This window comes from Pezoporus wallicus, unplaced genomic scaffold (assembly GCF_028554395.1).
Source record: "Pezoporus wallicus isolate ANWC-B61680 ecotype Strahan unplaced genomic scaffold, APGP_CSIRO_Pwel_v1 contig_2492, whole genome shotgun sequence".
Taxonomy (NCBI): Eukaryota; Metazoa; Chordata; class Aves; order Psittaciformes; family Psittacidae; genus Pezoporus; species Pezoporus wallicus.
Genome location: NW_026637796.1, coordinates 336,041 through 361,972, shown reverse-complemented (window position 1 = coordinate 361,972; position 25,932 = coordinate 336,041). Strand labels below are relative to the sequence as shown.

Sequence of the window (25,932 nt, the reverse complement as noted above, 5' to 3'; positions counted from 1 at the left end):
AGTAAACCAAGGACTGTGAATAAGGTTTCTCCAGTAAAAGTTCATCAGTTTCAAAATTCCAGTTATACAGATTTTTTACTGTTATGATTCATAATAGGAGTAGGTATGAATGTCGTATCCCAAATGGCATTTGGTTTGTTACAGGATACAGAGAACAGATTAATAGTTAACCCCTAACTTAATGCCAGAAAAACTGTAATACTACTATTCTTTGCATAGAGAGATTTTTACCTCTGGTTTCCAGCTCAGGTTGGTATTCATGCACTGGGGAAAAAAACATATGCACCATTGTATGAAATTAATGAAAGTGGTGGCCAGTTTTCTAATCTGTTTTCGTGTATTGCAACTTAATGCATACCGTTAGATTGTTTTTCCTTTTGAATAAGACGATTTGGATTAGTTTCTATAATACTGATTTTTAGCAGCTGACTCCCATATAGAAAACATAAGCTTGTAGTATTTACAGTAGTACAAGAAAAGACTGCTTAGTTCAGAGTGACCAAATAGATTAAATATTTCCAACTCCACACACCCCTTTCTTTTTTTTTAAAAATCACAAATCAGCAGAATTATATCCTTTAAGAAGAATAAGGGTGTTTTTTTAAGTGACATAAATTATTGTTCTTTTTTTTTCCCCACAGGAATATTATACAAAACTGATCTTCAAGAATAGAAGGAAAAGTAAGAGTTTGAGAATAGACATTTCTAGATATCTAGATATTCTGGTGCAAACTGTAGAAAACATGGATAAATTCATAAATGTCATTGACTTTTTCTCACCAAGGGTATTTAAAATGAAACTATACTTTGAAGTAAAAACATGTTTTTGCAGAATGGTCTTGGTCAGAAATTTATCTTTTCTTTGAGAAAGTACTTCCGTCCTAGAGCTCTTCTTGGTAAGGAAGAAATAGGGGAAGAAAGAAGGTATTCTGTTGGTCAGGTGGCAGAGAATTTCCTGCTGATACTATGAAGATATAAATCACCAGTCGCAGACTGATGCCCTACGTTTGCAGGCAGTACATATGGCAGCTCTTTTAAGATTCCAGCTCATTAACCAGTCCAAAGCATCACCTGGCTGCTTTGCTCCAGGCCTTCTTCTCTGGTGGATGGTAACAATTGCTAGAGTAATAACACTGAGAGCTGAAGCAAAATCTTCACTTCAATCGAGTATGAAAATGATTATTGCTTTGAAATGAGCTATATTATTTCTATTGGTTTATAGGCAAAACTAGTTCAAGTTACAGAGAAATGGATAGACAATGGGCTTACTGCATATCTGCTCTACACCCCTTTAAGTACCCCTTAAGTATTAGTGATGATACTTCTAAAAGCAGTGCTTCCAAAGGTCTGTAAATGACACTGGATCTATTTATGCCTGTTTAAACCAGCTGTAACATAATATTGGTCTATTGTAGGTGCTTTCTATGCAGTACCTAACTGGAATTTGTCAAGCTGAATAAGGTTTTTGGAATACAGAAAAAGCTTTGACAGTATACGTATGAATGAAGAACCCTAAATGCTGTAGGAATTACATTTTGCCTGTCTAAATAATCCAGGAACTGATTAACAAGGCACTAGGACATGCTGTTTTTGTCCTGCTGTAGAAGTCAGAGAAACAGTCAGAAGCAGTATCTGATTCACCCATCCAATTTTAATCTGAGGCAAACCCAGTCATAGTGGACTAAATACACTAGTGAGCAAAGGTTTACACTAATAAGTAAAGGCTTAGCTACATTTACAGCAATCATTACTTTACTTACCGTTATTTATTCCAGATCATTATTGCTTATTACTTTATTTAATCATTACTTATTCCAGAGGTAATGAGTCAAATATTTGCTTCTGTTTCTCTCCTCTGCCTCCATAGCTACAACCATAGCTGAAGTCCTTGAAATTTCCTGTGCCTAAGAAATTTTACTCTAGCTAGGATCAAGTTATATTATACTGAAAATATAACCAATAAAAAAAAAAAAAAGGATTTTTTTTTAGATTAATTTTTAGAAGATTCTGTTAAGACATGTGCAGTGCATATCCTGAATCTCTATGAGATGCGTATCTTAATGCAAAGGATAGAAACTGAGGATAAAAAGTATGTTTTTGCAGTCAGCTTTTAGATTCTCTTCAGGAGCTAAAGTGACATTTTTGGTTATATTTTTAATCACTCTTATGCCTAATGGGTGAAGTGAACAAAATAAAATTGCTTTCCGTGGAGAGCTACAGGGCTTTCCTCAAACCTGAGGGAACAGCAGGCTGCGGTGCTGCTTCTCAACACCATCTGTTCTTTGGGCTTGAAATGATTTATGGGAATTGTTCACATTTTCCTGTTGACGGTTCAACTTCAGCAGTATGTTCTCAGGCAACAATGAAAGTCTAAGCAAATATATACTACCACTAAAGTTTACTCTTCTGAAAAAGTTATGCTACTGAATATAGAAACCTGTATCAACAAAATGTTATTCAGCTCAGTATATAAATAAATTGAAAAGAAGTGGCTGCTTCTCCTTGCATCCATATTCACACTCACTTTGGATACTCACAGTGGATTCAAACTATTCACTTAGTGTTTTAAAAAAACCTGTGAAAACCGAAATCAACATTTGTGGGAATAGGGTTAAGCCAACACTAAGTACTTGTTAATATCTCCGCTCCCTCTCATTCTTCTTGGGATTCTTTTTTAGTGGAAAAAAAAAAAAAGATTGCCAAACATCAGCCAAATTTATGGTGCTGGTCTCTCCCATGGTATTGAAACCTGGGTTTTATCCTGTTTGAAGGTGCTTTTGCATTCAGAATGGCTACTATCTACAGTTGGCTGTTATTTTCTTAGGTCAGGTTTGAAGTATGCAATTTTATTTTCATGTACTCTGTGCTGCTGGGATGTAGGCAGGTCTTTCCTGAAAGAAGATAGGACTCTGTGGGAGTCATTTAGGTGCTATGTTCTGAAGCTGCCTGTCCTGAATCTCTGCCTGTCAGGGAGAAACGCTAAGTAATTTGCAGCTGGCCAGAGGGTGGCAATTCCATTTTGCATATACTCCTGAAGCTTCAAAACTTGCACTTTTTTTGGTGACAGAATAAAAGGCTCAACATACCTGCCCTTTGGAAAAAGAACTGGAGCTTCGTGTGTCCTGAGCCTCAAATCAACTTCCATGAGTATTTGTTCCACCTCCAGCTTGGTGACCAAGGCATGAAACATTTGCCTTTGACTCCTTGCTCTACTGCATTCAAGCCAGTTTCAAATCTCTGTTCTCTCTGACTGAGGCAGTGCATAAATCTGAGCATGAGCTTTTTACACTGCCAGAAGATTCCCAGTCACTTGGCAAAAGCATTCCGAAGTTAGTTTTCCAGTGAACTCTGAATTTTTTTAAGATTTCTGGTGAAACCTCTACATCTGCTTGAAATGAAAATGGGCGCATGTACAGCTTGATTACAAAGCACATTAATAAAAGCTTGGTGTTGTACTGACTCAGGGCAAATCTTACTCAAACCACTAAAAAGTTTCCTTAAGAGAGCAGGAATAAAGGCCATAAGAAAAAACGGTGGTTTGTTATTCCGTAGAAGATGGAGAACACAGTCTCTCAATGACACTGGAAAGACAATAGGCTGCATTTGTCTTTCAGGTACCTCCGTGATCCAAGAGGATACAGCTAACCATATGGTGAAAGCATGTCACAGTCCTTAGGAAAAAGTAGTTATCCCACCATATCAGTTTTTACATCCAAACTTGCCAAGTTCTTTTAAAATTAAGACCTTATTTATCTAGCAAATCCCACACATGATCTGTGTACACTTGTTTCCTAAGTCAGTCACTTTCATGAAAGAACTACATTCTGCTTAACACTTTATTAGTATCCCAGAGTTTTGTTGTCTTTCCTATTGACTCTGAATTGGATCAATGCCAGCCTCACCTGCTGCCTTTGTAAAAAAATAAATTGAGCTTTAGTTCCTCACCTCTGTTACCCACTGTTCATGGTTTCTCCATCTTTCTCCACATCTGAATCTTTAACATCATGGTTTTCCTTCTTGCATTTTTTTTTCTTCTTTTTTTTTTTTTTTTTAAACAAGGAATTCTGAACACCCCCAACCCTCCAAAAAAAAAAACAACCAAAAAGAACCAAAACCTGTGAGAAAATTGAACAAAGTAAATAATATGCAATCTATCAAAATATATATTCTATTATTATATAACCTAAATACAATCAAAATAGCTACCTAAATCATGTAGCAATTTATGAGAGTAACAAAATTGTTCACTGGAAACTGTTTACTAGCACCCTTCAATATTCAAAGTACATCCACTTCTATAAGACATCAAATTTAAAACCCTTCTCTATGGGGCAAGAGCTCAGTACACAAAAAGACTGTAGAATGAATTCCCTGGTAAACACAATTGCAAGATGCTTAGAAGATATAAGTTGCATTTATAAGTACAGCTAGTATGCAAGGGGAAGTAATCTGCTGGGATAGATTGATAGGATTTTTTTGGCTGTATTGATAGAAATATATCCTTCAATGAAAATCACAGGTTCAAATCTTGCTTCTCTCCAGCAGTGGAGATTATCTAATGCATGTTCCTATTTTACTTCACTATGAAGTTCCTACCAATAAAAGATGTTTTTTGGTCATGCTAGGTCTCTTTTCTTACATTTAAAATCCAGTATGTTTTTTTCAGAGCATACCATCTGATGAGAGCACATCTCCTCATAATAGCTGTGGCAATACAGTGACAGATGATGTTCATATTTTGAAAACATCAAACGTAACAGCTTGGTTTGACTTAATCATCTGTCCTTTTTTTGTTTCATTTCACATCAAGTTGTAATTGCACATTGAAAAATCTAAAAATCCAATCTAATGTCCCAATAAACCCCAAATACTTACTGAAGAAATACAGAACATAAGATTTGATAAGCACAAAAATGCTTGAATTATATGCAACATCATTTTTGTTGTTCAGTGGTTGCCCCATTGTCTATATTTCCAGTTCACCAGGACCTGGTTTAGTAGCTTAAAAGCAGAGAAGCAAGATGTCTTTTCTCCCTTTTTTTTTCTCCCTCTAGTGCTTATAAAAAAAATTCTTCCATTACCTTCTACTGATCCTTTCTATATGACTGCTTTAATTGCATTTTTTCTCTTTCTATGGAAAATTATGATAAAACTTGTGTGAAATGGGATGAAAAAATAGGAAGACATGAAACACATTTCTCAGTGTGGGAAGACTTAAGTGTAAGTAAATACTGAAATATAATTTGTAACATCTTCAAATGCCTGATACCAACCTTATGCAGTCTAAGAATGCAGAAGGAAACCCGTGTAAGTAACTATATGACATACAGTAAAGTTTCAAAAATAAGAAAAAAAAATAATTGGTAGTCTTTTGGTCTAATTCTGATTTTGAGCTGAATTTAACGTGGTTCAGCTGCTTAAATTTCTCAGCACAATTAAATTCCACATTCAGGAAATACTAGTACCTGCTCTTCACAGTGTTGCAGTCTAATTGCAATAGAAATCACATAGTAAGTTTAGTACTCAGAACACCTGCTATCTTAAGAGCATACTCCTTTGAGACGCTTTTAAACTAAGCTTTCCTACATCTTCTACAGACTGTATCAATAAAGCCATGGCTCCTTCAAGAGCTTTAACATTTCCTGAGACAAAAGTGGCAGATTTCACGTAAAACAGCTTGATCTGGGTGTGGAACTCAGGTGTACATCCTGCACAAAGAACAAATAAATTTTCTGCAGATTTTGTTGGGTGGTGTTGGACAAAGCCAGGACTCCCAGTCATAAGAGTTATGAATCCTAGTTTCATTGCCTTTCTTTTAAGAGTTCTTATCCTAGTTTTATTGCCTTTCTTTTAAGAGTTCTTATGTGCAAAATTGTCCCAAATTCAGAAAGGTATTTACACCCCTAAGTCCTGGCTCGTTTTGCACCATGGGCAGAGAAGGCAATGACTAGTGATGAATATTTTAATGGTTTCTTCCAATTTTTTTTATTCTCTCTGTGGTATAAGATAACTTTGTATAGGAGATCCACCAGGGCATCTGACTCACTATTTTTTCCATGTCATTGGACTCAGCTGACTGCCTCTGACTCTAGGAAGTAATTTTTCAAGGGAAGAATTTAATCTTTTAGTACCATTAAGATTTTTGGCTGAACAATATGCCAGTGTTCCCTTTCAGAAATTCAGGAAGTGTTGAACTGTAGAAAAATGTTAGAGGAGAGACTTCGTAGAATCAAAGAATAGCACAGACCCAGTCAAAGGGTGAAAGAATTGGGATTCAATGCCTTACGTAGGAAGAAATCAGAATTTAGAGATAGAGACAATGGGGCTTTTATGCTTTCTCCCCAGAGGATATGGCTGGAACATTAGTTCCTGGATGTGACCTCCCAGAATAGGAGCAAGATCTGTGCTGAATCGCCAAAGGCATGCCAACACTTCCCTGGGGACTGTTGAGCAGGCAGCAGCCCTTTTACCTGGCCTCTCAGCCTTCGTATATGCTAGTGCTGTTATGCAATCCTGTTTTTTAAAAGCAAAGGTGAAAGCATTAATTCATTCACTTTTAAAAATGACAACAAAATGCAGAGCAATGCTGCTTCTCTTTTTGAGTGAAAAAAAAACAACCCAAAAACCAAACCCCCATACAAAACAAATGTTTAATATGTTTGCTAGCATACCAAATACAAAAGGTTAAAATACAGTCAGCAACGTGATAGAGAGTAGAACTGATTTTGCATCTTACCCTTTTTGTCTCTGCAGTACATACAAATAGACTGTAGTACGTACAAAGCTGCATGGTTAAGAGTAAGTCTGAACACTGAAGCATGAATTGAAATTAAATAACAAAGAATGCGTATATAGAGTTACAGTTTAAATTCTTGAAAATAAGGTGTGGGAACTGGAGGAGAATTCATTTCTTGGGTGGCTTGATATTTGTTCTTTCTATGAAGTAATTCTAATGATTCTGTCCGTTTGTTTGGACTTTCATTTTGCCATTATTAAATGTTTAGGCATGGTACAGCATATAGAATAGAATCATAGAATCATAGAATAATTATAAGCTTTACTGATCCTTTTAGATGTTTTGTGCATCCGAAAAATATTTTGGTTTGTACTGGGACTGTACCCTGTGAAAGAGGATCCATGACTGAACTCTACAGTTGCTTATGTTATGTACTATGCTAATCACAGAGGAGTATTTACATGATAGAAAGGCATATGTCATCATTCAGTACTCAATTTGAAGATTTGTCATTTCGAAAATGATCACTGCAGATTAATGTGAATCTGCATGGGAAGGCAGGGCTCAGGTGTCTTCTAGCTCTTTTTTTACCTGCTCAGCAGGCTTCCCTGCTGACTGGCGTAATCCCCACTCTTCCAGCAATGACTCATGTCAGCTACTCACTGTATTCTTTTCTCATCCTTTCCAGTGCGTGGCACTTGTTTGCTGAATGTTGTTTTCGGAAATGCTTAATATATTTCCATAATTTGTATATGTTTTTCATACAGTCTGTTACATGTGGTTTTCCTTAGAAGATAAAGACTGTGCTTTGAACTTTTCAGGCTGTTGCCTACAGAAGGCAGATACCCAGAGATGTGTTCCACAGGGTGTGTGTCTGTATAGCCCTCATCATGCTTTCTAAGGCAAAAGGATAAGGCAACCTGAGAAGAACTTAGAAGCTGAGTTATGAGGAATTCCTTAAAGTATTATTTGTTAGATACTGTCCTGAAATCATAAACTGTGTTTTGGATTCCTTCTCCTCCCCCCCCCCCCTTTTTTTTTTTCCCTTTCTTTTGTTTGGATTTTTTGGTTGGGGTTTTTTGGGTGTATGTGAGAAAATATTGAAATTGGGTAACAAAATGTGCCATCAAGATAGGTTGTAAATGTCTCTGTTAGAATAATACTATAATTATATTAATAATACCACTAGTATTATTAATCAATAATTAGCATCATTAATATTAAAGAATATTAATGTGTTAGAATAACCGCTTTGCTGTCCTGCAGGGGGCTAATGAGGAAGCACACTCAAGCCAGAAACAGCCGGCTGATGCACTGGTAAAGAAGATCTCTAGTGGTGCCGCTAGGAAAAAGCAGCGGGTCGTAGTAGTGGGGGACTCTACACTGAAAGGGACAGAAGCACTGGTCTGCCAGCCAGACCCCGTCTCAAGGGAGGTGTGTTGCCTACCGGGGGCATGAATCAGGGATGTGGCAGAGAGGCTGCCTGCTCTAGTAAGTCCCACGGACTATTATCCACTTCTAGTGTTCCATGTGGGTGCTAGCGGTATAGATAGTAGTAGCCTGGGGAACATAAAGAAGAACTACGGAGCCCCGGGAGAGGTGGTTAGGGGCTCTGGAGCTCAGATAGTCTTTTTGTCAATTCTCCAGGATGCAGGGGAGGACCTAAAAAAAGCTAGGATGATCAGCCAGGTTAACAACTGGTTAAAAGGGTGGTGTCATAGTCAGGGGTTTGGGTGTCTTGAACACGGGACCCAAGTTTCTAGGCCAGGTCTAGTGGGGACTGGTGGAGCTGGTCTAAGGAAGGGAAGGAGCAGTTTTGGTAGGAGGCTTGCCAGGCTGGTCAAGGAGGCTTTAAACTAGATGTGTTGGGGGAGGGGGGCATCATTCCATCCCAACACACCCAGTCAGGTGCCAGCACATATAATAAATGTTCAGAGCAATGTAGAGATATCCCAGCCGCTCCAGCCAATGAGCCAGCTTCATTTGGAGCTTGTCTCAGATGCCTGTATACAAACATCTGCAGCATGGGAAACAAACAAGAGGAATTAGAGATGTGTGCACATCTACAGGGGTATGATATAATAGGCATCACAGAAACATGGTGGATGGCTCCTATGACTGGAGTGTTGGAATGGAAGGTTACAGGCTCTTTAGAAAAGACGGGCCTGGCAGGCAGGGAGGGGGAGTTGCCCTTTATGTTAGGGATAGGCTGGAGAGTATGGAACTCTGTCTGGGGACAGGTGAGCAGTCCACAGAGAGTTTGTGGGTCAGGGTTAAAGGGAATATAGCTATGGGAGACATTACTGTGGGGATCTGTTACAGACCGCCTGATCAAGGAGAACCTGCGGATGAAGCACTCCATAGACAGATAGGAAAAGCCTCACGCTCACAGGGCCTTGTTCTCATGGGTGACTTCAACCACCCTGACATCTGTTGGAAGGACAGTACGGCCCGGCACAAGCAATCCAGGAGGTTCCTCAGTTGTGTGGAAGACAACTTCCTTCTGCAAGTAATAGAGGAGCTGACAAGGAGAGGTGCCATGCTTGACCTCGTGCTCACCAACAGGGAATGGCTCGTTGGAAATGTGACTCTCCAGGGCAGCCTTGGATGCAGCGATCATGAGATGGTCGAATTTGAGATCCTCAGGACAGTGAGAAGAGCGTGCAGCAAGCTCACTGCCCTGGACTTCAAAAGAGCAGATTTTGGCCTCTTCAGGAACCTGCTTAGGAAGGTTCCATGGGATATAGCACTGGAGGGCAGGGGGGGCCAAGACTTTTGCTTGATATTCAAGGATCACCTGCTACAAGCTCAGGAGTGTTGCATCCCACCTAGAAGGAAGTGCAGCAGGAGGGCCAGGAGACCTCCTTGGATGGATAAGGAGCTACTGAGGAAACATAGAGGGAAAAAAAGAGGCTTACAATAAGTGGAAGCAAGGACAGCTGGCATGGGAAGAGTACAGGGATGTTGTGTGGGAAGCTAGGGACCAGGTTAGGAAAGCTAAGGCCCAGATAGAATTAAACTTAGCTAGAGGTATTAAAGATAACAGGAAGGGATTCTACAAGTACATCGCAAATAAAAAACAGACTAGGGAGAATGTAGGCCCCCTCAGGAAGCTCTCAGGAGAACTGGCTACACAGGATTTGGAGAAGGCTGAGGTTCTGAATGACTTCTTTGCCTCAGTCTTCACTGGCAAAGGCTCTGACCAAACCACCCAAGTCTTGGAAGGCAGACACAGGGACTGTGAGAATGAAGACCTTGGGCCCACTGTAGGCGAGGAACTGGTTCGAGACCATCTTAAGAACCTGAACGTGCACAAGTCCATGGGTCCTGATGAAATCCATCCCCGGGTCCTGAAGGAGCTGGCGAATGAAGTTGCGAAGCTGATGGCCATCATATTTGAAAAATCATGGCAGTCAGGTGAAGTTCCCGATGACTGGAAAAAGGGAAATATAACCCCCATTTTCAAGAAGGGGAAAATGGATGACCCAGGGAATTACAGACCAGTCAGTCTCACCTCTGTGCTGGCAAAATCTTGAAGCAGATTCTCCTGGAAGGCATTCTAAGGCACATGAAAATCAACAAGGTGCTTGGTGACAGCCAGCATGGCTTCACTAAGGGGAAATCCTGCATGACCAATTTGGTGGCCTTCTCTGATGGGGCTACAGAACTGATGGACAGGGGTAGAGCAGTTGATGTCATCTACCTGGACTTGTGCAAAGCGTTTGACACGTTCCACACAGCATCCTTGTCTCTAAATTGGAGAGACATCAATCTGATGGATGAACCACTTGGTGGATAAAGAACTGTCTGGGTGGCCTCACACAAAGAGTTGTGGTCAATGGCTCAATGTCCAGCTGGAGACCAGTAACGAGTGGTATCCCTCAGGGATCGGTGTTGGGACCGGTCTTGTTCAACATCTTTGTTGCTGACATGGACAGTGGGATTGAGTGTGCCCTCAGCAAGTTTGCCGATGACACCAAGCTGTGTGGTTTGGTTGATATGCTGGAGGGAAGGAATGCCATCCAGAGGGACCTTGACACACTTGTGAGTTGGGCAGATGCCAACCCTATGGAGTTTAACCATGCCACGTGCAAGGTCCTACACCTGGGTCGGTGTAGATTCAGAGCAGCCCTGCGGAGAAGGACTTTGGGGTGTTGGTTGATGGGAAAATGAACGTGAGCTGGCTTCAGTGTGTGCTTGCAGCCCAGAAAGCCAACCGTATCCTGGGCTGCCTCAAAAGGAGCGTGACCAGCAGGTCGAAGGAGGTGATCCTGCCCCTCTACTCTGCTCTTGTGAGACCTCACCTGGAGTATTGTGTGCAGTTCTGGTGTCCTCAACATAAAAAGGGCATGGAGCTGTTGGAACACGTTGAGAGAAGGGCCACGAGGATGATCAGGGGGCTGGAGCACCTCCTGTATGAAGACAGGCTGAGAAGGTTGGGGCTGTTCAGCCTGGAGAAGAGAAGGCTGTGTGGAGACCTCATAGCAGCCTTCCAGTATTTGAAGGGGGCCTATAGGGATGCTGGAGAGGGACTTTTCATTAGGGACTGTAGTGACAGGACAAGGGATAACGGGTTAAAACTTAAACAGGGGAAGTTAAGTTGGGTATAAGAAGGAAATTCTTTCCTGTTAGGGTGGTGAGGCACTGGAATGGGTTGCCCAGGGAGGTTGTGAATGCTCCATCCCTGGCAGTGTTCAAGGCCAGGTTGGACAAGGCCTTGGGTGAGATGGTTTAGTGTGAGGTGTCCCTGCCCACGGCAGGGGGGTTGGAACTCGATGATCTGAAGGTCCTTTCCAACCCTAACGATTCTATGATTCTATGATTCTATGATATTATATTAATAACAGTATTATCACTATTATGAATCGTTAATTAATTTTATTAGTATTATTAATAATTGGTACTAATACTATTATTATTTTCCTATACTGGAAAAATACTCCATAGCTTATTCTTTCCAGATATTTCTGTAGGCTTTAATTTTATTTTATTTTTGCATGGTATAGGGTCCCAGTTCCTGATCTTGTAGTTTTAAGTATTTGCCTTAGCAAAGTGATATTGGCTATGATGGATGTGAAAAAGTAGTGCTGTTTTAATTAACAGAAGAAAATATGGGCATGTGTAATCACTGTCCTCTGTTAGGAGACAAACGCATTCTGAAGTGATACAGCACATTTCTGAGGCACTGAACAAAGTCGGTAACTTCATTAAGGTAGTAAAAATCAGTATTTCACCATCTCCCTTGGCTTCCCCCTCTACTCAAAGCTCTGATAGCACAACTGCTTGCCTGGAGTTGCAACAGAGATAAAGAGTAGCACTGAGATTAGAAATCTGGAGTTCCATCTCCTAGAATACATTTATTTGTTTTCTTAATATATTGTGGAGGTCTGTTTTATCCTGTCCGCAAGACCTGAGGGTCTGAGGAATCAGTAAATTTAGAGAAAAGGTGTGAGAGTAGAGCTTCAAAGTGGTGTGAATTATGCTGCATCTGTTACTGAAAATCAAATGGAATATACTGCAAGGGAAAACTCAGAGGCTTTCTGCCTGCTGTGTCAGAGTAACTGCATTTGGAACCTTAAAAATGGAAACAATAAAAGTTTGTGTTTTAGTATTGTTCCTTCTAGGGTTGTGCCTTTTCTAAATGTGATGTGATTTTGGAGTTTTGTTTAGAAGCACTTTATTCTGCCCTATTTATTCTTCCTCTAGCATGGCTAACCTATGTTGAACTGTTAAATTAAGAATATTTTGCTTGTTAAAGGATGACACTTGGAAGTCTAAGGTTACATCTTACAATATTTTTACTGGACTGAATAAAATAGAATAATGAGAGCCAAAAAATACTTAATATTGGCCACTATTTCTAAAGATGCTGAATAGCAGTAACTTTGCATTATCATGATTAATTTATATAAAGACAGAAATATTGTTAGAATATGACTGCATCAACTCTACTAATCTCATAGTTTCAGTATTGCTTTGAGAACCATGTATCATGTACTTGGAATTGGGAATCTTAAGTATTTATTATTTATTTGTTTGCAGTCCTGTCATGGTGGTTAAGTGAATGTTGCCTCTTACTCATTTAGAAGTCTAGCTGCTGTCATAAATTGTTGCTATTAAATTTTTTTTCAAATAACCAAATGAATTTTGCCCCCAAATATAATTACTGTTATTCCTATCAGAAATAACTTATGACTTTAGAAAAATTGCAATTCTAGAGCTTTTCATACACCCTTCAGAGTCTGATGTTCCTAGTAATTTACATATTAAAACCATGATTTATAAAGTAAATATATGCTATTCTTATCTGCAGGGAGAACATGGTATAATTCATTTTACTCTTTTTTTTTTTTTTGCCTTGACAACTTAAGCCTTGATTGCTCAGTATAAATTCTAATTATTAGTGGAAGATGACAGATTCAGGATGGAGAAAAGAAGGAAGAGGACAAAAGCAAAAAGGCTATTCCCATGTTAAAGAAGCCATCAAAATGCTAATAAGCATCACTAATACCCTATTCCAAAAGTGTATTCTTTTATTATTTTTCCTTTGCTTAGGTTTATTTATAAACACACACATCTGAAGCAATGGTTCCATCTGCATAGACTAGAGAGCTCTGTGTCCAAAATACACACTGCTTCAGAACCTACAGAGAATAAAAACCCCTGCTTAGTTAAGACAGCTTTCAGAAACAACACTGGACTGAAAAACAGCAGAAGTCTCCAGAAATATAAAGTTTAGGTGGAAAGCCTTTGTACAGAATTTATTCTGAATGAACTAGACAGGAGAGGACTGAATTCTGTAGCTGATCTCAGTCTGGTAGATATTCCAGTGAAGGTTAAATAATAAACTAATATCAGCCCTTGTTGATATCCCAGAAGAAAAGAGTACCATCTGATTTGTCTGATTATTTGATAGACAGGTTGTGTCATATTTTGGCAGAGGAAAATGGAATCCATGCAAGTTCTTGATGTGTCATCAGAGCACTTCTTAGAAATTGTAAGGGAAACAGGAAAAAAGAATAGACAGGGCAGAAGGTGGTTTGGAGGGAGAAAAAAGCACCAACACCAAAAATCAACAAAACAATCCAAAACCAAAGAAAAAAGAAAATTAGGACAGGATAACTCTCAAAGGAATACAGGCACAAGTTGAAAGAGCACTTCTACCTCTTGCCTGAAGGAAATTAACTTTGGTTGCAGAGCGAAAAAGGGAGCAAGATATTCTCACTGTTTGTCACAGTGGCAAGATCAGTGTGACAATAGCAGATCCAACAATCTGAGTCTTATTTGTTGATTATGCAGGTAAAGAAATGATGTACTTACCAGTGCACATTTGTTAAAAAAAAAAAAAAAAAGGGATAATTCTACAAACATAAATATTTTTGAGGAATGGCTTAATGAAAATATTTTTCCACATCTGTGTGCCAGGAGGTTTGGATGGGTGTCCTGAAAAACAACAGACAATTTCAACACTCTCTGGAAGACGTGATTTCCTCAAACTGCTGTCTGAGTTTTTCTGTGGATTTTTTTAATATTCAACAGGAAAAATACCACTGACATCTGAGAATAGGGAGGTGTGTGCAGGTTTACATGTATTTCACTTCAGTGGTAGGTAAGCCACTTAAGACTTTGTGTCTCCTTGGAAAGGGACAGGCATCTAGCTGAAGTGAACCAAACATGCACTAGATGTGATGTACCCCAAAGATAAGAAACACAAAGAGATGTATGGATAGAATAAAACCAATCTCCTTATGAACCGTCCTGCCTTGGGTTTGAAAGAGTAAAACTGTTTGATGGGGAGGGATAAGAGATTTCATTTTCTAAAGCAGCAGTTTGGAAGTGCTTGAAGAAGCTGTTAATTGAGAAGCATAAAATACAAGAAGGTAAAGCAAAAATTACCAGCAGAATTTTAACTTTATGAAAATAGTGAGGCCTGTGGACAATAAGAAACACTTTCTGCAATAAATAGTGTTTCCCTCCATGTTTTTAGCAGTCATAAAATTGACTAAACTAAGTTTATAAGGGAATAATTCCTTTAAAAGAAGGTAAAAGAAACCTACCAACCATCATAATGAATGCTTCCAAAAATAATTTCCTCTCAGATTAAGCTTTGCATACGTCTTTTAAAGAAACTATTTCTTTTTATTTCCTGTAGAATTTATGGGTAAGTTATCAGAGTAATTGCTAGTAATTATTGATATGAAACATTGTTTAAAAATAAAATAACTCCCTAGTTTTTAATAACCTTAATATTCAACATAAAATCATTTTTTATATAATCTGATCCATAAACAAGTTATCACCACTTTCTGTTTTTAACTCTTGGTCTTCTTTTCGTATTTATGCTGCGCTTAAGACAAGGACTCTTAAGTCAGAACCTGCTTCTGTATTGATGTGGCTACCAAGCAGCTTAGTTCTTAACACTTCCCTCATATTTCTGTCTGCTCCTTTAATACAGTAACTGGATCCCATGAAGTCTAGGCACATGTAAATACATTTCTTCTAAATGCTTTTATGGTAATCAGGTATTTAATTTCACAGACACCAAAGCAAATATAGGTGAGCTTCATGCCTGGGTCATAATGGGTCAACAACATTACAGTAATCAATGGAAACTACATGAAAATCCCAGGCGATGTGATGGGAGGAATTGTAGACTCTGGTTACAAAGAATTTACAGGATTCTAGTTAACTTCCTATTGAATTTGGAAAAAGGGAGAAATGTCTTTGATGCCCACAAGTTTCACATCTATCTGTTAAACTGGGAATAAATTTTAAGTGGAAATTTGTGATCTTTTCCAAATTATGATATTCTTTAGGAAACTGCACCCTCCTCATTGTGTAGCTGTAGTAAATAAATTGGCTTTTGAATTCTCTTCCTCCTTATACAAGACTTCAAATAAAGGAAACTCAGGAATTTTTGTATTTTCTCTAGTATAATAAAATTATTTTGTCTTTTGTTTTTGCATAACAAGGGAGTAGTCACAAGCTCAAGAAGTGATTTTTTTTTTTACTCTGATGTATTTGCAAGTCCCTTGCATCATTAGCAGTGCTCAATAAGAAAGATGAAGTAATGGCTTTTTCAGCTGGATGAGAATTCCTACGTTGAAAAACTAGTTATTGTATGGTTTTCTTGATTGAAATCCAGTTTATGTTTTGTTATTTTTGCTTCAAGTGATTGCTTTATTTTGTTTGAGATTATATTACACAACAACTTTATCTCTTGCTGATCAGTTTTCTTAGTAACTTAGGTATTATTCCATTATTTCATTTTCCAATATTTTTATTTTTCTGAAATGCCTTTTGATTCTGTGTGTTGGTTTTTAATTGTGGCCTATCACTATTTTGGTTAGGGTTCAACTTCAGGTTTTGTAGGTTTGGACATTGTTACTGTCTCTTTGACTGTAATAAAGATGTTGCAATATCTGGTAGTAACTTTTTTGTGGGACTTGTGTGTTTCTTCTTGAAAATAATCTAGCTTTTGCTTTATTCTGTTACCTGGTTATTTCACTTACCTTCAGGAGATCCTGTGGCTGCTACAAGCTTGCCACCTATAATCCAGTTAACTTGATTTACTGTCCTGTGCTCTTAACAGGAGCTTCAGCTTTGGAGTTAGCTATGCATTTCCTCTTACTGTCATCTTTTACGGCAGGATTTTTTTGTACCAGATATGTGTATGTATTTAGCTATATATTTTGCTATTTATGTTCCCTTAAACTGAACCGTTGCTGCTGCTTTTTGGTGACTGCATGTCATTTCATACTGAGCAAGACATTGAAGCAGAAGGGCTTTGACAACACGGGTTTTGTTTTGGTTTTCTATGGGTTTCTTTCTTTTTACTTTCAGAATATCAGCCAGTGACATTTTACATTTGTTCATTTAAAGGATGGGTTGTCAGAGTACGAACAAAGTAATAGCATTAGTTTAAAGACTTGGACCTGAATAAACCACCACCAGCCTGCAACAAATAAAATTGCTCTACTGGAAAGCAAAATGCACAGACAGCATTTAGTTGAAGTAGCTCTTCTGCAGAAGACAGCCTTACCTGGGGGTGAATACCTTATTTCCCTCTGCCTTGGCATAAAGGAAGAAATAGTTTAGATTCTGTTGAATAGAATTCTAGCTTCCCACATATGAAACTTTTTATCACACTCTTTTTTTTCCCCAAAACATTTTGCCTCATATCTTATAGTTGATTATTTCCTCATTAAAAAAAAAAAATAAATAAAAAATTGATCTGTTTATATTACAATGAACACCCAATAAATCAAAGAGGAACCCTTAATTTACAACCTGTTACAGGCCTCATCAGAGCCATGCCACACTTTAATTACAGACTCCATCTTTGTGGGGTTTTTGTTTGGTTGGTTTTTTGTTCATTTTCCTTTTTGTGAAATAACACTAATATTTATCAAGATGATGTGTGGTATGCCTAACATAAGGTATTTTCTTGAGTAAAATTTTACATGGAATTTCACCTTCTGTGGCTTCTTATCTCACTGCCTCTACAATTTTTATAACTTTTCAAGCAGGGATCATGAGATAAAACTAAGGAGTCTGGGTTGTTTCCCATTGATTTCTGTACTCAGATTTTGGTGCCTTCCAATCGGAGGCATATTAAATCTTTTGACTTTAAAGCATTTGTATACATTGTTGACCGGCATCTATTGTTCATTTGTGTTTGGATCTAGTGCTTTATTTAGAGCCCAGCTTTTAGTGAGTGACATTTTTGTCTGGAGTCTTGCATTACCTCAAGCATTTTTATGTGGATGTGTTCTGCTGGTTGTCTAAAGCTTTATTGTGTCAACATAATAAAGTAGATGTAAGTAACAATTAACTGCCTTATGAGTGGATGTTAATGGATACTAATGTTCACTCAATTTGAAGATTTTGGAACAATATTTTACTTTCAAAGATTACTCCATTGTTTCAAATAAGTTGTGTACTATATTGAATAAAATAAAGGCATATAGTCTTACAGTCTCAGTCAGACAGCAAATAAATAATAAAATTCAGTAGAATTGTGACATCCTGACATATCACAGCTGAATGTGTGGTAAAGCATGCCACCAGAATAACGCTGGTTTCAATGTAAATGGACTTGGCCTAATGTGGGTTAATGTGCCACATATCTCAACAAGATTTATCGTTCAAGGAATTAAGAGGTAGGTGAAGATATTCTACCCTTATAAATACGTGTTGTGGTTTAAAACCAGTCAGGTAACTCGTTCACTCACTCCCCCCCTTCTTTCCCTCCCCCTACTCCCAGAGGGACGGAGAGGAGAATCGAAAATAATGCAACTCCCCCAGGGTTGAGATAAGAACAGTTTAGTAACTAAGGTATAACACAGATCACTACTGCTACCACCAATAATAACAATGATAAAGGAAATAACAAGGGAAGAGAATACATCACCTCACCACCCGCCAACCAATAACTCACCCCCCCTGCCCGACTAAGCACTGGCTGATACCTCGTCCCACCCAGCAGTCCACTAGCCCTTCTGGGTAACTCTCAGTTACATCCTGGGCATGACGTGCTGTGGTATGGAATACCTCTTTGGTCAGTTTGGGTCAGGTGTCCTGTCTCTGCTTCCTCCCCAGCTTCCCCTCCTCCCTGGCAGAGCATGAGGCTCACAAAGTCCTTGGCCAGGCCAAACATTTGAGCAGTAACTAAAAACATCGGTGTTATCAGCACCGTTCCCAGGCCGAAAGTCAAAAACACAGCACTGCACCAGCTACCAAGAAGGAGAAAAAATGACTGCTACTGCTGAACCCAGGACAATATGCTATTGCAAACATCAATGGAATGTGGAAATTTAAAATATTAAGGTAAGATCATTGCTTGTGTCAAGTACCTTCTATGAGATCTGGGGAACTTGGTTGTGTGAATGTGCTTATTATTCAGTGGTGAAAGTACTGTGGCAATGGCCAATGAACTAGATCTAGAAAACCTATGAACAAGCCATCAACTTGTCTTTAACTGCAACTAGGTTCATAAGATCATGGGATAATTCAGTTTGGAAGGGACCACAGGAGTTCCCCAGACCAGTCTCCTGTTTAGCTATTGAAGTATGGAAAACTTCTAGAGGAAGAACAAATCCTTGCTTTTAAATGAAGATAACACTTAGATGTGTGAACATTTAGCCACATTGACAGAAAAGAGACAAAGATACACAAGAGCACTCAGGACTATGATGAAACTACATGCAACATCTGTTTCTGTGGCTTTTCAATTACTTCTGTTTCTGCATGTGAAGACTCAACACCTTGTGCACCTATACCTTCAGAATGTTCTACACAGATCCTGTTTGTTTTAACTGCCACATAGTCCTCAAGCTAGTCAAATAAACACGAAGTGCTCAGAAAGGCAGACTCTCAGAACAGCTTGGATTCACCACTACCAGCTGAAACACAGGGCTGTGCTGTCAAAAGAGGCTGCGTATGTTGCATGGGTGGATGTGCTAATAGGGTAAAACCAGACAGTGTTTATATGGTTCCAAAGCCATTTGGCTTGGAAGCACATAAAATCTATAATTTGTGTTTAACATAGCTAATGATGACTGTCCTTGCATAGGACCTCTGCAAAAATTTAACAACATCCCCTAAGTAATACTGAAGGTAACATGAAAGTATACGTTATCTAGTCAAAATAAAAAAATGGGGGAAGGGAATGATACCTCTCTACAGATGTTAAGCTCTCAGGAGAGTTGTCAGCATTTCTTTTGAAGGAATTGCTTAACACTTGAACAAATTCCTTTCAGATGAAAACACCTGTGTTCTCTGTTCACTTTAGAAACTCCCAAGGCAAAGTATGCTCCAGCCAGTTCATCCGCTGGAACACAGCATTATGAAAAGACCTCATCACTGTCAGATCACATTCTGATAAAGTGTATATCCTTTGAAATGAAATGGTTATTTTTGGCTTTGTTTTACTCACCCTGTTTAACCAAGCATTACTGGAAGAGCTAATAAACAAATAAAGACACTTCAAAACACTCTTTTAAGGTCAAAACTGTTTTATGCAGCCTACTTAGATTTTACATGGGGATTTTGGATGCAGATGAATTGGAATTTTGAAAAAAGTATTGCAAGAAGAAGTTTATATTCTATTTGGGCTACAGAGCTGTAGTAGAGCCATCATTATGGGTCCTACACCATGCTTTGAGAGTTCATTGCCTCTTATGGGTTTTTTTTTCAGTACATGTCTGTATTTTCACCCTGTGTCTACATATTCAAATCCTACCTATCCCATTCTGATCCTATTTAGGGGGGTGAAATGTCCTTTGTATCATCCCTTCTGTCCTATGACTGAATTTAATGCAGTTATAGCAACACGATCTTCAGATACCTCATTTCCAATCACTACACACATCTTACAAAGGAGACTGTAGAGCTCTTCCAGTTAACTATCATTCATCTGAATGCAGCACTGTCACTGAGTATGTTTAAATAGTTGTTTTGCTGCAGTAGCCCCAAAGCACAAGGAATAAAATATAGAACTGTGAGGCTTTTAGCTGGATATTCAGGCAATGCAGATCCATATGAGACCATGGCCTGCTTTAGTCACTCCAGCTGAGCAAACACTTCTCCCTGAGAGGCTCCAGAGCAGCTGCAGATTGCTCAGCAACTGATGTTACTGTAGAAGTGAATTATTTACTAGTGAATATATGAAACTGATATTTTTAGTCTCTTTCCATTAATTATGGAGAGAAGGGGAGTGCTTTTCCTTTCTTCAAAAAAAAAGGACTTCTCTGCAATAGCACTTAACTACAACATAGATTGTATTGTGTGCCCCATAGGACGATATAGGAGCAGACACACTTGTCAGACCTGTTTCTTCCTTCCCAGTAAGGGTGCTTTTTTGCAAGCCCTCCTACGGCCTTTGTAAACTATGGACCAGAGAAACATTTGCAAGGTTTAGCTTGCTTGGAGGTGCTTTACAGTGTCTGTATTAAGAGTAGCTTCAAATCATTTGATGCAGCTGATTTGAGATCTAGTCCTTAGATACAGACTTATCCCAGCAGGGTCGAGCAGTGTTACGGACAGCTGTCCCTTGAAGTAGAATCTCAAATTACCACATGACTGTTCAAGAAGCCACCTACCAGTGGCTGCTCCCAAGCAGTGGAGAGAACTTTCTCTGGTGTCACTGATACTCAAAAGACTGATATGTGATTAAAAAAGAACATGAAAAGAGGTGCCAGCCCTCCTGGCTGCTGTCCCTTATGAAGACATCTGCAGTGCAAGGTTGTGCTAAGATTGCCAGTCAGATGGAGCTCCTCTGCTGATAACAAGGAGAGGGAATATCTTGTATTGGTGTAAGCATGAGGCAATCATGAAATGGCTCAGCATTATGAAGACAGGAATGCAACTGGAAAAATCGTGAAGAACTGGAAGATAAATGGACTGAAATGCTTGCAGAAGAAAAAGACCCTTAGGGCCAGACAGCAGCTGAACATGGAAGATTGAAAAGTCCATGCAAGTCTTATTTTAAATGCTCAGTTGCAGGTCCATTTTGGGTCAGGCCCTTGGAGTCTGATTTTTACTTGCTTTTTAAAGGACACAGAACAAGTTAAAGCTGATTTGTAATGTATGCTGTTATCTATTATGTTTTCAAAATTATTTGGAAGTTTTAACAGTATTTTGATAAAGTGCTGGTGTCAGTGACATCTGTGCTGAGATAGGTTCCTGTGCTTTTATTATTCTAGACTTACATTAAAACTTTAATGTATTAGCTCAAAAACATTTACAAATTCTTTGGTTCAGTCTCTTTTTAGTAACTGTACAGTGCCCTGCAGCTTTAATAGCATACTTTCACCTAAACTGAATACATATGAGCAAAAATATTATATTAGCATATTGAGCCACCAGTACTTTGAAACTGAACTTAATTTCACAGTCTCTCTTCACTGTCTAATGGGAATGACTTTTAGTGGATTTTTATTTGAATGACTTCTTTGATATTTAAGTCAGATTTTTCCTTCAAAGCAGTTTTATGCTTACTATTCTCATATTGTGGAATGTATTGTTAGCAGAAAAATTGCCACATTCAACAGGGTGGGTAGTGACAGAAAAAAGAAAGACTGGTAATATTGGGTAAATACTCTTTGCTTTCCTTACTTTGCAGGTGTGCATCCAAACAATTTAACAATTAGGAGGTACTCAGACCTTATGTTGCCTATCAATAAAGCAAGCTGTACAAACAAGTTATGTGGCATCAGAAAACCAGAGATCTTAATGCAGAAAATGGTTGCATAAACCCATTGCACTTTATACAATGCATTTTTAAAGCAGACACTTTTTTAAGTCAATAATACAAATAGATGATGGAAATCAAATAAGGGAAGGAGGTTAAACCAAGCTTTACAGGCAGTGTTTTTCTTTGATGGCATTTTTTTTTATTCTATTGATTGCTTTTGATATTTATATATATGCACATTTATATACATATGTCTACATATGTGTGTATATATATGTATATATACATACATATATATATTGCTGAGGAAACTTAGAGGAGACACAAGAGGTTTATAAAAGGTGGAAGCAAGGACAGGTGGCATGGGAAGAATACAGGGATGCAGTCTGGGAAGCTAGGGCCAGGTCAGGAAAGCTAAGGCCCACTTAGAATTAAACTTGGCTGGGGATGTTAAGGTTAACAGGAAGGGACTCTATAGGTATATTGTGAATAAAAGGCAGACTACGGGCAATGTAGGCCCTCTCCAGATGCTATCAGAGAACTGGCTACCCTGGATTTGGAGAAGGCTGAGGTTCTTAATGACTTCTTTGCCTCAGTCTTCACTGGCAAAGGCTCTGACTACACCACCCAAGTCTTGGAAGGCAGACACAGGGACTGTGAGAATGAAGACCTTGGGCCCACTGCAGGAGAGGAACTGGTTCGAGATCATCTTAAGAACCTGAACGTGCACAAGTCCATGGGACCTGATGAAATCCATCCATGGGTCCTGAAGGAGCTGGCGAATGAAGTTGCGAAGCTGCTGGCCATCATGCTTGAAAAATCATGGCAGTCAGGTGAAGTTCCCGATGACTGGAAAAAGGGAAATATAACCCCCATTTTCAAGAAGGGGAAAATGGATGACCCAGGGAATTACAGACCAGTCAGTCTCACCTCTGTGCTGGCAAAATCTTGGAGCAGATTCTCCTGGAAGGCATGCTAAGGCACATGAAAATCAAGAAGGTGCTTGGTGACAGCCAGCATGGCTTCACTAAGGGGAAATCCTGCCTGACCAATTTGGTGGCCTTCTCTGATGGGGCTACAGAACTGATGGACAGGGGTAGAGCAGTTGATGTCATCTACCTGGACTTGTGTAAAGCGTTCGACACTGTCCCACATGACATGCTTGTCTCTAAATTGGAGAGACATCAATTTGATGGATGAACCACTCGGTGGATAAAGAACTGGCTGGATGGCCTCACACAAAGAGTTGTGGTCAATGGCTCAATGTCCACCTGGAGACCAGTAACGAGTGGTGTTCCTCAGGGATCGGTGTTGGGACTGGTCTTGTTCAACATCTTTGTCACTGACATGGACAGTGGGATTGAGTGTGCCCTCAGCAAGTCTGCCGATGACACCAGGCTGTGTGGTTCCGTTGACATGCTGGAGGGAAGGAATGCCATCCAGAGGGACCTTGACACACTTGTCAACTCATAAAGTTTAACCATGCCAAGTGCAAGGTCTACACCTGGGTCGGAGCAATCCCAGGCACAGCTACAGGTTGGGCAGAGAAGAGATTCAGAGCAGTCCTGTGGAGAAGGACTTGGGGGTGTTGGTTGATGAGAAAATGAACACGAGCCGGTAGTGTGCGCTCGCAGCCCAGAAAGCCAACCGTATCCTGGGCTGCATCAAAAGGAGTGTGACCAGCAGGTCGAAGGAAGTGATCCTGGCCCTCTACTCTGCTCTTGTGAGACCTCACCTGGAGTATTGTGTGCAGTTCTGGTGTCCTCAGCATAAAAAGGACATGGAACTGTTGGAACAAGTCCAGAGGAGGGCCATGAGGATGATCAGGGGACTGGAGCACCTCCTGTATGAAGACAGGCTGAGAAAGTTGGGGCTGTTCAGCCTGGAGAAGGGTGCTTGAAGACCTCATAGCAGCCTTCCAGTATCTGAAGGGGGCTTATAAGGTCCTTTCCAACCCTAACTATTCTAGATTCTATACACAACTTTTAATGAAGATGTACAATACTCAAAAAATCCTTCACAAGCTCATTTAGCGTCTGCACAGTCCTTGCTTTGTGTAAAAGTGACAAGCTCTTAGGAAGAAATAATCTGTGGTAGTGTTACATAAATTCAGCTAATCTTCTGAGACATTTTATTCTCAGAAGATTGCACTTCTGCTAATACCTTTGACGGCGATTTTTTGGAACATCTAAATCACAAATTTGCAACAAACTGGTGTAGTGGATGGGATGCTGAATCAGGATTTGCAAGATTGCATGATAAATGACAAAAAAGAGCATTGAAAATATAATCAAGGTCTAATGCTTAAATTAATTTAATTAATAGATATCTCGCAAAGAAGAAAACATTTCTATTTTAAGTTTCACACTTGAGTTTCTGTTCTAACAAGATTATTAAAGTGCCCTTTATTGAGTGTGATCTTTGAGAATTGGTATAGTTTTACATTCTGCAGAAATTAACCTTAGCTAGTGGTGTGCAAAGAAGTTTTCTTGCCTCTTAGTTACTAAATGTTTTTGGTTTTCTCCACATCAGCCTTCACAACTGCTCCAAGTACATCAGTTTTTCAAGCTGCGTGTATGACAATGGCAGTTCAGCCTAATCCAAATAGGTATCAGTCATGTGGGATTCACTGTAAAGGATTGTAGCTAGGAATAATGTAACGGACAGAAGGTCATTAAGATTGTGAATGCTTTTTACCAGAACATAACTGCAAAAATATTTTATCATTCTGGAGGAACTCAAGGTTAAATCTTCGCTGCTCTAAATGGTATGCATTAGAATAGTTGCTCTTACACAGCATGAGAGAGGAAGAGAAGTTCCTTGATACTTGGTAACTGGATGGTGACATCACAGATTTAATGTGAAAAATAACCTGCAAAGAAAGAATAGGCAGAAGTATTAGTCATGAAGCAGATTAGCACTGAGCACAAGGGAAAATAAAAGAAGGATGCATACTCAGCTAGCAGCAGCATTAAAAAGTAAAGAAAATTAAGCAAATTTCTACTCATGACTGTGTAGGACACATTTCCTATTTCTAACAGAGCAAGACTGTTGTGCATCCATCTGCTAGTATCCCAGTAAATCAGTTTTCCTGTTGTGTTATTAATCTGAATCCAGATTAGTCATACTTGGCTAGAAGAATCTCTCCTATCAACTTCAGCATTTTATCTGAGCTTGTAATGTTTTGTGATATTTCTTGTCAATGCTCCAGTCCAGTTTTGTTTTCTGTCACTTGCTGAGTGTCTTCTCATTACTGAATCCCAATGAAACTAACTCTGATGGTTTTAAGGCATTGCTAGGTTTGTAAGCAGTGTAGAACACTCATAACTGTGTGTTTTATGAAGTTCTGGTTGTGTTTTTCATCCTCTGTTGCCACCATTCTGAATAGCTGATACTGATGTGTTGTCTAAGCTAATCAAGCTTTGGCTCAGTTTCCTGGGTCACTGATCTCTTTGCTTCTATTTATTACTTTACAGGAATCATCCAGGTTTTTCCTTCTGTTATTGCCATAGAATGCCAGTCTTTTTCTCTAGCATTTTCTCACCTTTTCCCTTTCTTTGGTTAATTATTTTTCTTGCTGGATCTGTGGTGAAAGAAGCTGCCTATGAATGAACCTTCAACTCATTATTTACCGGAGCACCAGATTTTCTCTGTCAAAATTATTTTGTCCAAACTTAGATTCCATGTGTAGAAATCTTTTCTGTCTCTCAGGAAGAATACTTGTAGCTCTTCCTCCACTGACCATTTTCTTTTTTGAAACACCTCTTTACAGACATATGTAAATAAAGAAAAATCTCTTTTATTGAGGAAAAAAGATTGACAACTAAAAATATATAGTTATGAATGACCACAATGAATTTAAGTGGTCAGCATGTACATTTGGCAAAGAAAAACCAATCATTCTTGAGAAATCATTTTTGGTGGCCTTAAATGTCAAAGCAATAAAGCAGTAATACTGAATCAAAAATGTGGGAAACTGTAACTGCTGGCTACCCTTCTT

The 25,932-nt window shown here is 39.0% G+C and overlaps 1 long non-coding RNA gene across 1 annotated transcript in view; it reads left to right on the top strand.

Annotated features, from left to right (window-relative positions):
- Positions 1-25,932, top strand: part of LOC130598269 (uncharacterized) — a 471,069-nt gene that overhangs the window by 393,975 nt on the left and 51,162 nt on the right. The window contains exon 2 of the long non-coding RNA XR_008971968.1: positions 22,337-22,387. This is a non-coding gene — a long non-coding RNA (uncharacterized LOC130598269). The remainder of the gene's footprint in view (positions 1-22,336; positions 22,388-25,932) is intronic.